Consider the following 15,468-nt stretch of genomic DNA (forward strand, 5'->3'; position numbering starts at 1 on the left):
TTAAAATACTTGATAATGACACTTTGAAGATGAAATCGTGATTGTGTATGTGGAAATGTAACTCTGTAAATAAACGACAGTCTAATGGCGGTACTGACTTTAAAGTAATGTAAAATACATAGCACACAAACAACCATACGATAATTTTGTTTATTGTGATTGGCACAAGTATTTCTTACCGGCGTAGCACTGTAACCGTTACGACCTGTGTGGTACACTACACAAAAGAATTAGGTGAACACGTGTATCTACGTCTTGTATGTTAAATCTATTTTGATACAGGCGTACCTGTGCTCTTATTGCATCGCTTGGGATCGTAACTTTCAATGTAAGTGGCAATTAAAATCCTTCGTCGTTTGTTGACTGTGTTGTGCGTTACAGTGTCACGTGACCACTCAGAATAAACTGAGTACTGGCGTCCCAGTGTTTCCTAGTGAAGTATAAAGATGATACACTCCTGGAAATTGAAATAAGAACACCGAGAATTCATTGTCCCAGGAAGGGGAAACTTTATTGACACATTCCTGGGGTCAGATACATCACATGATCACACTGACAGAACCACAGGCACATAGACACAGGCAACAGAGCATGCACAATGTCGGCACTAGTACAGTGTATATCCACCTTTCGCAGCAATGCAGGCTGCTATTCTCCCATGGAGACGATCGTAGAGATGCTGGATGTAGTCCTGTGGAACGGCTTGCCATGCCATTTCCACCTGGCGCCTCAGTTGGACCAGCGTTCGTGCTGGACGTGCAGACCGCGTGAGACGACGCCTCATCCAGTCCTAAACATGCTCAATGGGGGACAGATCCGGAGATCTTGCTGGCCAGGGTAGTTGACTTACACCTTCTAGAGCACGTTGGGTGGCACGGGATACATGCGGACGTGCATTGTCCTGTTGGAACAGCAAGTTCCCTTGCCGGTCTAGGAATGGTAGAACGATGGGTTCGATGACTGTTTGGATGTACCGTGCACTATTCAGTGTCCCCTCGACGATCACCAGTGGTGTACGGCCAGTGTAGGAGATCGCTCCCCACACCATGATGCCGGGTGTTGGCCCTGTGTGCCTCGGTCGTATGCAGTCCTGATTGTGGCGCTCACCTGCACGGCGCCAAACACGCATACGACCATCATTGGCACCAAGGCAGAAGCGACTCTCATCGCTGAAGACGACACGTCTCCATTCGTCCCTCCATTCACGCCTGTCGCGACACCACTGGAGGCGGGCTGCACGATGTTGGGGCGTGAGCGGAAGACGGCCTAACGGTGTGTGGGACCGTAGCCCAGCTTCATGGAGACGGTTGCGAATGGTCCTCGCCGATACCCCAGGAGCAACAGTGTCCCTGATTTGCTGGGAAGTGGCGGTGCGGTCCCCTACGGCACTGCGTAGGATCCTACGGTCTTGGCGTGCATCCGTGCGTCGCTGCGGTCCGGTCCCAGGTCGACGGGCACGTGCACCTTCCGCCGACCACTGGCGACAACATCGATGTACTGTGGAGACCTCACGCCCCACGTGTTGAGCAATTCGGCGGTACGTCCACCCGGCCTCCCGCATGCCCACTATACGCCCTCGCTCAAAGTCCGTCAACTGCACGTACGGTTCACGTCCACGCTGTTGCGGCATGCTACCAGTGTTAAAGACTGCGATGGAGCTCCGTATGCCACGGCAAACTGGCTGACACTGACGGCGGCGGTGCACAAATGCTGCGCAGCTAGCGCCATTCGACGGCCAACACCGCGGTTCCTGGTGTGTCCGCTGTGCCGTGCGTGTGATCATTGCTTGTACAGCCCTCTCGCAGTGTCCGGAGCAAGTATGGTGGGTCTGACACACCGGTGTCAATGTGTTCTTTTTTCCATTTCCAGGAGTGTAGTTGTCATTTGTGGAGGTTGCATTCAACCAAGAACACGCAGTGCGACATCTTAATGCAGTGCAGATTGCAAGGGCGGTCTGTTTTATCCAAAACGAAAGAACTTTCGGTCGTGTTACCGCAGATGCCAATGCCTTTCCATGTGTCATGCTTAGATTTTGGTCACGCTACAGGGAGACAGGTCAGTACACAAGGGGAACTGAGAAAGGTCTCTGATACATTACAACCCAACGGGATGACCGATACTTGCCCGTCTCTCCGTTGTGGCGGATACCGTCAGATCTCAAAAGGGCCACTGGAGCAGCTATGTCCGATAAGATTGTAATGAACAGATTACAAGAAAAGTCTTTGTGACCCAGACGTCCTGTTCGAGTAGTGCGCTTACGCGACAACATTTGGCAGCTCGCCTTCAGTTCGACCATTCCCATATCAACTGCCAACCGTCATTGGCGAAACGTGTTATTCACATATATTTGCTGACGCAAAGTGATAGCCGCGTTCGTGTGCGGAGACCTGTATAGAGCGGAACATGTCAAAGGTTGCCCAGGAAATCGACAGATTTCCCAGGTACTGTGATTTTGTGGAGAGGCTTCAGTGTTGACTGCCATACGGTTCCTTTCGTTGTCTATGATCGCCTTACCACCAGCCAGTAAATCGAACAAATCTTGTTGGACCATTGAGTGGCTGTTTCATTCGGTGGCGGCCCTGAATTCCATCTAATGCCAGGCCTGTATGGTGGGCATCATCAAGGATGTCTTGCGAGGCCTGAATGTTGAAGTAATGGATTGGCAGGTGGTAAGTCCCGAGGTAAACCCCATCGTAGACTATGTGTTCCAAAGTATTCGGATAACCCCAAGAACATACATTTTTCATATTAGGCGCATTGTGCTGCCACTCACTGTCAGTTACTTCCTAACAGCGACCTCATTAGCCATTAGACATCATGAGAGAGCTGAATGGGGCGGTCTGCGGAACTCACGGTCTTCGAACGTGGTCAGGTGATTGGGTGTCACTTTGTCAGACATCTGTGCGTGAGATTTCACACTCCTAAACACACCTAGGTCCACTGTTTCCGATGTGATAGTGAAGTGGAAACGTGAACGGACAAGGACAGGACGAAAGCGTACAGGCCAACCTCGTCTGTTGACTGACAGAGCCCGCAGGCAGTTGAAGAGGGTCGTAACGTGTAATAGGCAGACATCTATCCAGACCATCAGACAGGATTTCCAAACTGCTTTAGCATCCACTGCAAATACTATGACAGTTAGGCGGGAGGTGAGAAAACTTGGATTTCATGGTCGAGCGGCTACTCATAAGCCACACATCACGCCGGGAAATGCAGAACGGCGCCTCGTTTGGTGTAAGGAGCGTAAACATTGGACGACTGAACAGTGGAAAAACGTTGTGTGGAGTGACCGATCATGATACACAATGTGGCGATCCGATGGCAGGTTGTGGGTATGATGCATGCCTTGTGAACGTCATCTGCCAGCGTGTGTAGAGTCAGCAGAGGCGGTGATGTTATGGCGTGGCCGTGTTTTTCATGGAGAGGACTTGCACACCTTGTTGTTTTGCTTGGCACTGTCACAGAACAAGCCTACATTGATGTTTTAAGCACCTTCTCGCTTCCCACTGTTGAAGAGCAATTCGGGAATGGCGATTGCATCTTTCAACAAGATTGAACGGACTCTGGCGAAGTGGTTACTCGACAATAAGATCCCTGTAATGGATTGGCCTACACAGAGTCCTGATCTGAATCCTACAGAACACCTTTGGGATAATTTGGAACGCCGACTTCATGACAGGCCTCACCGACCGACATCTCCTCAGTGCAGCATTCCGTGAGGAATTGGCTGCCATTCCCCAAGAAACTTTCCAGCACCTGATTGAACGAATGCTTGCGAGAGTGGAAGTTGTCATCAAGGCTAAGGGTGCTCCAACACCATATTGAATTCCAGCATTACCGATGGAGGGCGCCACGAACTTGTAAGTCATTTTCAACCAGGTGTCTGGATACTCATGATCACATAGTGTACATATGTGTGACATGATGGACGGATGTATTTGTGGTCGTCCTGTTCCATCAGACTCTCCAAGAACTCTCATTGGCTCTCATTGAAGAATGAGAACGGATATCACAGGGTGACGATACCACGGGATGACCTCCGTAGACATATATGAAGCTTGGCACGTAGGCGTCAGGCAGCGATAAACGCTCACGGAGAGCATATACGTTACTGAATCAAAGTCCAATAAAAAGCAGACGGAATGAATGACTGTTCCCACTTTTTTCTCTACACCTCGGACATTTCAGTTATTTATGTAAACGATCGAGAATGTAATGATGTTTTGTGGTGTACTTAATTTTTGAAAGATAAAGATGTGATTTGGTAACATTCCCAGTCCTCAGTACATTGTTGCTGTGTGGTGTCTGGCAGACGCCCAAAGTCATGTTCCCCTAATGTAAAAACATGTGCAGAGAGTCGAATGAAATTAACTGAAAAAAGTAATTATACTAATATATGAAAAAACAGGAACAAAATTCCATTTCATTAGCTTCGAAACTTTGAACCGAACATAAGAATTTGTAAAGAAAGGGGAGAGACGAATTCACAAAACTAGTGACCATTTTCTCTGGGCGAAGGGCATAATTAGTAAATTAAGACTGAAATAAAGTGGTCATACACCGATTTAGAGATTATTTGTACATGCCAGTTCATCTATAAGCAATCCTTCAAATCTGATGGCGCCCTAAATTTATGTGGTGTAACTAAGGATCTGTTTAACAACGATCAATTTGGCTTTAGGGATGGTAATGTCACAAGAGAAATTGCACTTTGTAACTGAAGCAAGACTTACGAAAAATCAAGACACTTTCATAGGATTCGTCGACTCAGAAAACGCGTTTGGCAATGTAAAATGGAACAATAATGTATACGAAAGTCTCATAAAAAGATGTATAAGATTTTTCTTCTGAGTCATCAGTCTTCTAACAGGCCTGATGCAGCTCGCTACGAAAATTCCTGTTCTGTGCCAACCATTTCGTCTCAGAATAGGTCAGACACCCGACATCCTCAATTATTTGTTGGATGTAGTCGGATCTCTGTATTCGTTTACAGCTTTTAAACTCTACATTTCCCTCGATGGAAGTTACATCCTGACGTCTTAACACATGTCCTGTTATCCCATTCCATTTTCTTGTCAGGGATTTCCATATATTGCTTTCCTCGTCGATTCTGTGGAGAAGCTCCTCATTCCTTACCTTATCGATCTATTTACTTTTCTGCATTCTTCGTAGCACCACAAGATCCACACTAAAAGATTTCTTTTGTTCAGGAACGCTCTCTTTGCTGATCAACTTTTTATGTCGTCTTGCATCGTCTGTTCGTGATCTCCAATTCTGATGCTAAGCTTCTCGCAATTCTTGTTACTACTAAGTCTCATTACTTTTGTCTTATTTTGGCATACTGTCACTTCACATTCTTTACTCATTAGACTGTTCAATCCACTCAACAGATTCTGTGGCTTCTTTTCATATTCATTAAGGAATACAATGTCATCTACAGATCTCGTCATACATGTTCTGTCATCATGAATTTTAATCCCAACCTTTCTTTTATTTCCGTTACTCGTTCTTCTATGTGTATAATGAACACCAAGGGCGAACCTGTCTTACACCCATTTTAGTCCGCTTGGAGAAAAGCATCATATACACAGTTCTGTCTTACAATACATTCATTCGCTGCCGGTTTTGATCATGGACCATCTTCGCAGTGGAAAAAAATCTGTTGAGACAACTTCATACGGTCCATGATCGAAATTGGTTGTGAATAAATGTACTGTAACACAGCACCGTTTGTATCATGCATTTCTCCAAGTATATCGATGCCGCTGACAGTTGCCTGAAAAAAAAAAAAAAAGTATTCCGAGCACTTCGTTCTTGGTCTCCCAGTCTTATTGTCCCTCCTTGGTTCTTGTATAAAATATCCATCATCTGCCTGTCCCAACAGCTTTCACCTATTTTTCTCAGAATTATGAACTTTGGCACTATTTTACACTGTCGTATGCTATTTCCAGGCCGACAAATCTTATGAACTTGTCTTGATTATTCTTGCTTCCATTAGCAAGCACAACGTCAGGACAGCCTCTTTGATGCTTTGACGTTTCTTATAGCTAATTCATCTAATAAATCATCGATTTATTCCATTCTTCTATATATTGTTCATGTCATCAACTTGGATGCATGAGCCATTCAGTTGACAGTACACCAGCTCTCGCTCTTATCTGCCCTTGCTATCTTCAGAATTGTGTAGATATTTTTCCGAAAGCCTGACGTATGTCGCCTGTCTCAAAGATTGTGCACACCAACTGCAGTAGTCATATGGTTGCCAGTTGCCCCAGTGAAATTAGAAATTCTGATGGAATATTATATTCTTTTTTCCGTATTTAATCTCAAGTCTTCCAAAGCTCTTTTGAATTCCGACTGGACCTCTATCTCTTCTATATCGACTCCTGTTTCTTCTTCTATCAAGCCGGCCGGGGTGGCCGAGCAGTTCTAGGCGCTTCAGTCTGGAAACGCGCGACCGCTACGGTCGCAGGTTCGACTCCTGCCTCGGGTATGGAAGTGTGTGATGTCCTTAGGTTTAAGTAGTTCTAAGTTCTAGGGGACTGATGACCTCAGATGTTAAGTCCCATAGTGCTCAGAGCCATTTGAACCATTTTCTTCTATCACTTCATCATATAAGTCCTCCCCTTCATAGAGGCTCTCAATGTACTCTTAGCATCCAGCCACACTTTCATCTCTGTTTAATAGGGAAATTCTGCTTGTACTCTTAATGTTGCAACCCTCGCTTTTCATTTCACCGAAGGTTCTTTTGACTTTTCTGTAATCTGAAGCAATCCTTCCAACCATCATTTGTGTTTTGAGTGATTTTTCCTGTAGCTAATTCGCCTTGGCTTCTCTGTACATATTTCATTCCTGAGTGATTTATGTTTCTGTATTTCATTTTGATCAGTTGAGGTAGTTGAGAGATTGCAGGGCACTCTCACTTCACCCTTCGTGTTCGTAGGGAATAGGATCTTTACTACGATTTGACTTCATACATTATGATGACATGGTGGGCAGTAGTTAATGGTCTTGTTTGCGTGCTCTAGGAAAGGAAATATGGTAAGCTTTACCTGCGTTCAAAGGAATAGGGTGCCAACTTAAACGACTGCAGTAAAAGCATGGCGTTGGTGGGCTGAGAAAGCGCATTTTCTGGGGAACGGTGAGGAGACATTTCCAGATGGCCATGTGCAATGATCACAATGTGCAAAACACATTAAATTGGCGCCAGATGGGAGGCAGGCGTCCAAGTACATGGGCTAGCGCTGAGAGGTCGTCAACAGCTTATTGTAGGCTGGGAGTAAAGCTGAGGATGGCCCCTTGTTAGGGAGCAAGCCCCCAAAAGAAATGTAAACGTTCTGCAAATGTCCGTGGGACAGGGAAACTGGCGTCCAGACGTTCAGACTCTGTTTCAAGACATGTTTGTGAAAACACGAGGCTTTTGGCGAGCTTATGGCTGTTCTTTGGAAACTTTGAAATGGATGCAACAGGGGACATAACAAGCTGTTTATGGAGGGCTGTGCTTCCACCCTCTATTTTGTTAGCAAAAGACATGGCAAACGCGTGGAAAAGAGCCTGTGAAGCTGAATCTTTTTTCTGTTTTCTGCCAATTAACTTTAAAGTCTCTGATCGGTAAAATTGGTTTGCAGTGCAAAGACCATTCTCCTAGCTTAAAATGCTCCAGCGCGTGATTGGCTTGTACGAAACTGCATGTCTCTATCTAAGCGGTGAGACTTGTGTCCTTTGCTAGTGTGCGACTTAGAGCCTGTGCCAGTCATCTTCTGAACCGTCTGAGGTACTGCTTACATCATCACAGTCACAATGAGTGATGCGTGGATGTATTAATTTGTCTTGAGTCGGCCTTCTAAACATTTGACACATTCCGACATGCACTGTCGTGGCACGGAGTCAAATTGGTTTGGCAGACCAGCAAATGGTTGCACCTGCACACTGGAATCCGTCGGGTTTTCAGAGGCTCATAGGGAAGTACCTGCGTTATGAAATAACTGAATGCCAGACCGCGTACTTGCATTTTGCCGGAACATGCATTTAATAACAAATTGCCGCCGCCCAGTCGCCGAATCCATCGTGGTGTGCTGCCTTGACCAGCAGACGGGTAGAGTATTCGCGGCTGCGACGAAGGGCTCTAACATATATTTCTCAGCACCCTGTTCTTTCGAACCAAATTTTTATTTTTTTGTATAGTAGAATATAGATGCTTGCTGGTGGCGTAGTTATGTGCCATAACCTGGACTCACATGTATGAATTCAGACAGTGATTAGTGTTCTGGTTAGTGTCATTTGTCGATCCCCAGCAGATCACTTTGAGCACCATAGATTCTATGTTAGTAAGGTGTTTGTTAAATAAAAATGTTTGTGTGATGTTTCTTTAATAATTTTGTTGTCTTGTCATGTTTAAGATGAATAAATTGAGTGTCAATTAGACTAAAACTTCTCTCTGAGTTCTAATTAACAGTTCCTTCCCATTTTATTATTGCAGTCTAGATCTGAAACATAAGAAGTAGCTTATCACTTGGTCTCCACTGCGTGGATCTTTTACTTCATTAACGATCATCTTCTTTCAAAGTTTTAATATTACCCAAGGTTTTTCCTACGTTACCTTCCTTCTGCAGCTTTGTCTGCCCAACACCTATGAGTGCTCATTTCGGTGATATTTGCTCCTCCTCAACAACACTGTTTACTGTGCTGTTCCTTATCGCAGTGTTCACATCTCTAGCGGAACTCAAACGTGCCTCGTCATTCTGCAGTGGTTCCGTACCCCAATTTCCTTTTCCCCTGTTCTTCCTGACGATTCTCTTAAATTTCACTTTACTCTTCATTATTACAGAATAGTGATCTATCTTCTCCGTATGCCTTACAATATCTGATTTTGAAATCTCTGCCTAACCATGGTGTAATCCGGCTAGAATTTTCCAGTGTCCTCCCCTTGTAGTTGAACAGAATATTCATTATTAGTAGCTGAAATTTATTGCAGAGCTCAATTAGTCTTTCTCCCCTCTCATTCCTGCTACCAAGCCTATATTCCCTCGTAGCTCTTTCTTCTACTCCTTCCTGTACCGCAGCATTCCAATCACCCTTGACTATGAGATTTTGCGTTCCCGTTCAGAATCCTCAAATACTTCCTGCGGCTTGCGACGTGGGCATGTATACCTGAACTATTGTTGTCGGCGTTGGTTTGTCGGGTATGTATGCCTGAATTATTGTTGTCTGTGTTGGTTAGCTATCGAATCTGATAAGAACAACCCTATCACTGAACTATTCACAATATCTCTCTCTCTGCCCTAGCTTCCTATTCAAAATACACATTTGCTGCTGCTGTTTATATTAGCGTACATCCTTCCGCCTAGAAACATCATCTTTCCTTCTTAATTCTCTGACCTGCACTATGTCTAGATTGAGCCTTTGTATTTTCCTTGTCAGATTTTTTAGCTTCCCCGCAATATTAAAATTTATTACATTCCACGCTCTGAATCGTAGAGTGTTGCCCTATCGTTGGTTATTCCATCTGTTGCTCGTGGTCTTCTCCCCCGCGGCAGTCTGCTAACGGAGATCCGAATGGGAAGTTAATCCCTAATATTTTGGGAAGTAAAACATATCATATAAAAGGACCCCTTATTTTTCATTTTTTTTAGCTTATGATGAAGTAAATACTATGTATGTGTGCTGTATGGTGAAAAAGGAACGTAATGTCCTTTATAAGAAATTAATACCGAGTGTAACGCAAAGACTGTGTTCACGAGAAATATCAAGCGTAACTTATAAACTTCTTTCAGTTTCCTTTGAAAAAGCAAAGTTTGGGTAGCATGGATTCCTCTTCTCGTAAATCAATTCAATTGTCACTTGAGCAGCGATCAGAGGTACGTGTTGGGTGCCCTGTGTAACTTCTGATTATTACCGAATATTAATGGTCACATTTTTGTTAAATGTGTCCCCAGTTGTAGAATTCCTTAGAAAGAATGCATTTTTGGGTGGAAGTCGTTATAATATACGTGTGGCATGCATAAGATGGATTCTCTCTCTCTCTTTTTAGCTTACCCCATTGTCAAAACGCATAATGTTTTTAGAGAAGGCTCGTCCTCACAGATAGGATGCAGGAAAGCTTAATATTGTATTAATAAACTACAGAAGCATTCAAGGAAAGATCGCAGGATTAGTATATCTTATTGAAGGAGTAGAAAGTTGGTTGCAAACCTTTCTCTTGTATGAAAATGCAGATTATACTCATGTATGTTAATGATAATTGGTCAAAAATGAAAACTGGTTGCAAAAAAGTTGTCAACCCCATCGTCTTAGGAGGTTGCTGGTTCGTACCCCCAAAGTATTTCTTTCCAGATAGGTACTAAAATGTATACCAAATTTCCGTTCCTTTGACAACGTATGCACATGTCAGATACGTTTAACAATGTTTTTATGTTAATAAACTACAGAAGCATCCAAGGAAAAATCCCAGAATTAGTATATATTATTGAAGGAACAGAAAGTTGTTTGCAACAGGAAGTCAACAGCAACGAAATCCTAGGTTCATATAGGAAAATCTGTGGTAAAGACTGGGTTAGTCGCCAATAGTGGTGGCGTATTTATTGTGGTAAAGAACTCGATAATATCAAGCGAGATTACCACGGTTTCCGAATGTGGCTTGAACTGGATGAAGTTAAGCATCAAAGGTCGGTCAAAAATGGTAATCGGAGGCTTTTACAAATCGTGTGGATCAGGAGGTGTAGTGATAGAGCGCATCAGAGTGAATTTTCAGAATATTGGTAATTTTCCTGATTAGGCTGTTGCAATAGGGGATGACTTCAGCAAGTCAGAGGCATAGTTTGGGAGTGCCATGTTAATCAAAACTGGTACCACGAGCATGGATTCAAATGACATTTTCTGAATGTCTTCCTGAAAATAGCTTCGAGCAGATAATTAGGGAACTAAAAGGTGACGGTAACGCCTTAGACCTCCTATCAACAAATAGACCTGAACTTAATTAACCATTTAACTTAGAGGAAGTTATCAGTGACCATAAGACTGTGATAGCAGCTATGACTATGATGTTTACAAGCAGTTATATGAAAGGCAGGTGAGTACTTTTGCTTGGTAGGTGAGTACTTTTGCTTAGCAAAAGCGACAGTATACAAATTGCAGAGTATGTGAGCAGTCAGCATCAAATATTCAGTGATGATATTCCATTATACAACTGAAAAAATAAAAGCATCGTTTAGTATGTGTTTGACAAATATGTTACGAACGAAGTTCTAAGGTATGGGAAAGTTAGAAAACTTATTGTAAACAAAGATAACTTAAACAGAAACTCAAGAGAAGTCAAAACCTAGCTGACAAACAGAAGCTGAACGAAGAAAAAATGAGCGTGAGGACAGCAATCAGAGAAGCGTTCAATGAATATGAAAGTAAAATTTGTCAACCGATCTTACGTAAAATCAGTAATCGGTTCGAAATCATCGTTCCATTCATTCAATGACCATAATGGCACCAAAACGAAAGATAGCGGAGAGAAGAAGGCCGAAATACTGAACTCGGTCTTCCGATGTTGTTTCACCGCGGAAGTTCGTAACATGGTCTCTCCTTTCAGACATCGTATGGACGTCGAATTGACAGACGAAGGGATAGAACAAGAACTACAATTGCTTAGTAGTGGAAAGACCATCTGTCCATCCTCCTCTCCCCCTCTCTCTGCCCATCTCCTCCTCTTACCTTTCGCTGTCCGTTTGCCATTTCCCCCTCTCTCTTAATCTCCGCCTCTCCCCAGTCTGTGTCCAGTTCCTCTTTCTCCCTCTCTGTCTGTCCATCTCTTTCTCCGCGTTGCCACCCCCATCGCAATAGGAGGCAGCTGGTTGGTACCCCTACAGTATTGCTTTCGAGATGGTAAGCAATATGTATACTAAATTTCCGTGGCTTTGACAACGTATGCACATATCACATACTTTTAACAATGTATTTCAAACACATTGGTACACACATTTCACCTGCATCTCTAGAGAATTTCGCCCAGCAGTTTTTCACATAGCTCAACGTTTATAACGTCATGTCTCCTGTACAGTGTGTCGTACAACGACATTTTTTTAAAAATGCATTCAACGGCATATGTGGATACCGTCTGCAAAATGTGTTACAAGTACAGTTAGCAGTACAGAAGTAATACATTAATACAGCAGTTTTACTGCGTGTACAGTCAAAGGGTGTAAGGGATAACATTTTAGTGGGGGTTGTGTGGGTTGTCAGAGAGAAAAAGTTTCATAAAGGTTCGAAATTAGGGGTAACGTTTGTTGTAAACCGTAATGCCAATCTGAAATACTGGGTTACTAAAATGTGAGTATTCGCGAGTCATGGACTACTCTTACTTTTCCCGCGCCACTGCTACTGTCGCAGGTTCGAATCCTGCCTCGGGCATAGATGTGTGTGGTGTCCTTAGGTTAGTTATGTTTAAGTAGTTCTAAGTTCTAGGGGACTGATGACCACAGATGTTAAGTCCCATAGTGCTCAGAGCAATTTGAGCCATTTGAACTTACTTTTCATTCTTACAAGGGAACCTCCCCATCGCACCCCCCTCAGATTTAGTTATAAGTTGGCACAGTGGATAGGCCTTGAAAAACTGAACACAGATCAATCGAGAAAACAGGAAGAAGTTGTGTGGAACTATGAAAAAATAAGGAAAATATACAAACTGAGTAGTCCATGCGCAAGATATGTAACATCAAGGAGAATGTGAACTCAGGAGCACCGTGGTCCCGTGGTTAGTGTGAGCAGCTGCAGAACGAGAGGTCCTTGGTTCAAGTCTTCCCTCTTGTGAAAAGATCACTTTCTTTATTTTCGCAAATTTATGACCTGTCCGTTCGTTCATTGACGTCTCTGTTCACTGTAATAAGTTTAGTGTCTGTGTTTTGCGACCGCACCGCAAAACTGTGCGATTAGTAGACGAAAGGACGTGCCTCTCCAATGGGAACCGAAAACATATGATCGCAAGGTCATAGGTCAACCGATTCCTCCACAGGAAAACACGTCTGATATATTCTATACGACACTGTTGACGGCATGTGCGTCACATGACAGGAATATGTTGTCGACGCACCTTACTTGTACACTTGGCGATTGGGTAAAAAGATTCTTCTACCTTGCCCGATTTAGGTTTTCTTGTGGATGTGATAATCACTCCCAAAAATGTGATGAAAACATAAGAGTTTGTTACATAAACTGCAACAAATGAATGCAACAGTTTCACAGTCGCTCAGTTTTCCCTTTGCTATGTCAAAACATATGTTTTTAACGTTTTCAATTTTTTCCGTGTGTAGACTGTGAAATCCTGCATATGTCCAAGCATATCTGAAAATGTCCTGGAATTTTGGAGAGCGATGTTGATTATGTGTGAGTGCCAGAACTTTCATAATTGTCTGAAAATAAAAAATTAAACTTTTCACTCGAGGGAAGACTTGAACCAATGACCTCGCGTTCCGTAGCTACTCACGCTAACCATGGGACCACGGTGCTCCTGCGCTCACATTTTCCTTGATGTTGCCTATCTTGCGCATGGACTACTTAGGTTGTATATTTTGCTTATTTTTTTCATAGTTCCACACAACTTCTTCCTGTGTTCTTAATTGATCTGTGTTCAGTTTTTCAAGGCCTATCCACTTTGCCAACTTATAACTAAATCTGAGGGGGATGCGATGGGGAGGTTTCCCTGTTAGCCCCCTCCTCGTACAACGGTACTTTCCAGACTGAAACGCGGACTGAGAGCTCGTGTTGTCCTCGTCATTTCGTCATTATTCCTGAACGTGGCGAGATTGGACTGTGTAAAGATTGGGACATTGTATGGGCGCTGATAACTGCGCAGTTAAGCGCCCCAAAAGCCAAACATTCTCCTCAGCATCATCATCATCATCATCATCATCATAATCATCATCATCTAGACCATAAGCGGTATGTAAACTAAATCTGGTTCAGTCCGTTCAGTGGTTTAGCGGGGAAACATGGAACATACAGTATATATGAAGGTTCTTCAATAAGTAATGCAACACACTTTTTTTCTGAAAGCAGAGTGGTTTTATTCAGGATTCCAGTACGCCTTATGATTCTTCTCTATTCTGGCCACAAAACCCTGTTTTTCAACATAAACTTCGTTCAATGTGGCGGCCTCACGCCTGGATGGATCTGTACACCTGCATGGCACCACCGACTGTACCGGTCGACGTCAGAGCCATCGTCTTACTGCACAGAACCACCCGGTGACCCAGGTACTGCTTCCCGCGGAGTGCATCCTTTACTCGGCCAAACAGATGCAAGTTGAAATGTACCTCTCGCGTGCACAGACGTGTGATAGGCCTTGCGTTGTCGCGGAGAAGGAGAAGTTCATTTGCATTTTTGTGGTGATGAACACGCTGAAGTATTTCCCTCAATATCCTGAGGGTAGCACAATTCACTGCACCATGAGAGAGGACATCCAAGTGAATAACTCTTCAGAGTCCCAGAAGACCGTCGCCATGACTTTACCGGCAGATGGTGCGGCTTTGAGCTTCTGCTTCGGTGGGGAGGTGACGCGGGGGCACTACATGGATTGCCGTTTCATTTCCAATTCTATGTTTCATTGCCTGTGACGATGTTTGACAAAACAATGTCACCATCAACCTCGTAACGCTCAAGCAACTCCGCACAGGTGGTCTTTCGTTGCTCTTTATGGTCTTCCATGAAGCTGCAGGGAACCCTGCGGGGCCGGCCGCAGTGGTCTAGCGGTTCAGGCGCTCAGTCCGGAACCGCGGGACTGCTACGATCGGAGGTTCGAATCCTGCCTCGGGCATGGATGTGTGTGATGTCCTTAGGTTAGTTAGGTTTAAGTAGTTCTAAGTTCTAGGGGACTGATGAGCACAGGTGTTAAGTCCCATAGTGCTCAGAGCCATTTGAACAATTTTTGAACCCTGCGGGCATCTTCGACCATAAATATAATAGACTGGCCCTGACGTCATTTTCGTGGCTCCAACATCTCTGGGGCAACGGCCTTGCCGCAGTGGATACACCGGTTCCCGTCAGATCACCGAAGTTAAGCGCTGTCGGGCGTGGCAGGCATTTGGATGGGTGACCATCCTGGCCGCCATGCGCTGTTGCCATTTTTCGGGGTGCACTCAGACTCGTGATGCCAATTGAGGAGCTACTCGACCGAATAGTAGCGGCTCCGGTCAAAGAAAACCATCATAACGACCGGGAGAGCGGTGTGGTGACCCCACGCCCCTCCTATCCGCATCCTCAGCTGAGGATGATACAGCTGTTGGATGGTCCCGATGGGCCACTTGTGGCCTGAAGACGGAGTGCTCAACATCTCTGGGCTGAAGTCACGTGAATGTTGGCAAAACATGGTTGTTTCATGTTGCGCTTATGGGTGTACTCAGCGTTTTGTCGGGCGAAATGGCATTACATTTGCAGATGCGTTTATTGAAATCTGCTGAAGTGACTTTTATATGTTTTTTTACACTT

General features: G+C 44.3%; 1 pseudogene; it reads left to right on the forward strand.

Annotated features, from left to right (window-relative positions):
* The first annotated feature begins 14,986 nt into the window (after nucleotides 1-14,986).
* Nucleotides 14,987-15,104, forward strand: LOC126413371 (5S ribosomal RNA; annotated as a pseudogene).
* Nucleotides 15,105-15,468: the final 364 nt, after the last annotated feature.

Source organism: Schistocerca serialis, chromosome 7 (assembly GCF_023864345.2).
Source record: "Schistocerca serialis cubense isolate TAMUIC-IGC-003099 chromosome 7, iqSchSeri2.2, whole genome shotgun sequence".
NCBI lineage: Eukaryota > Metazoa > Arthropoda > Insecta > Orthoptera > Acrididae > Schistocerca > Schistocerca serialis.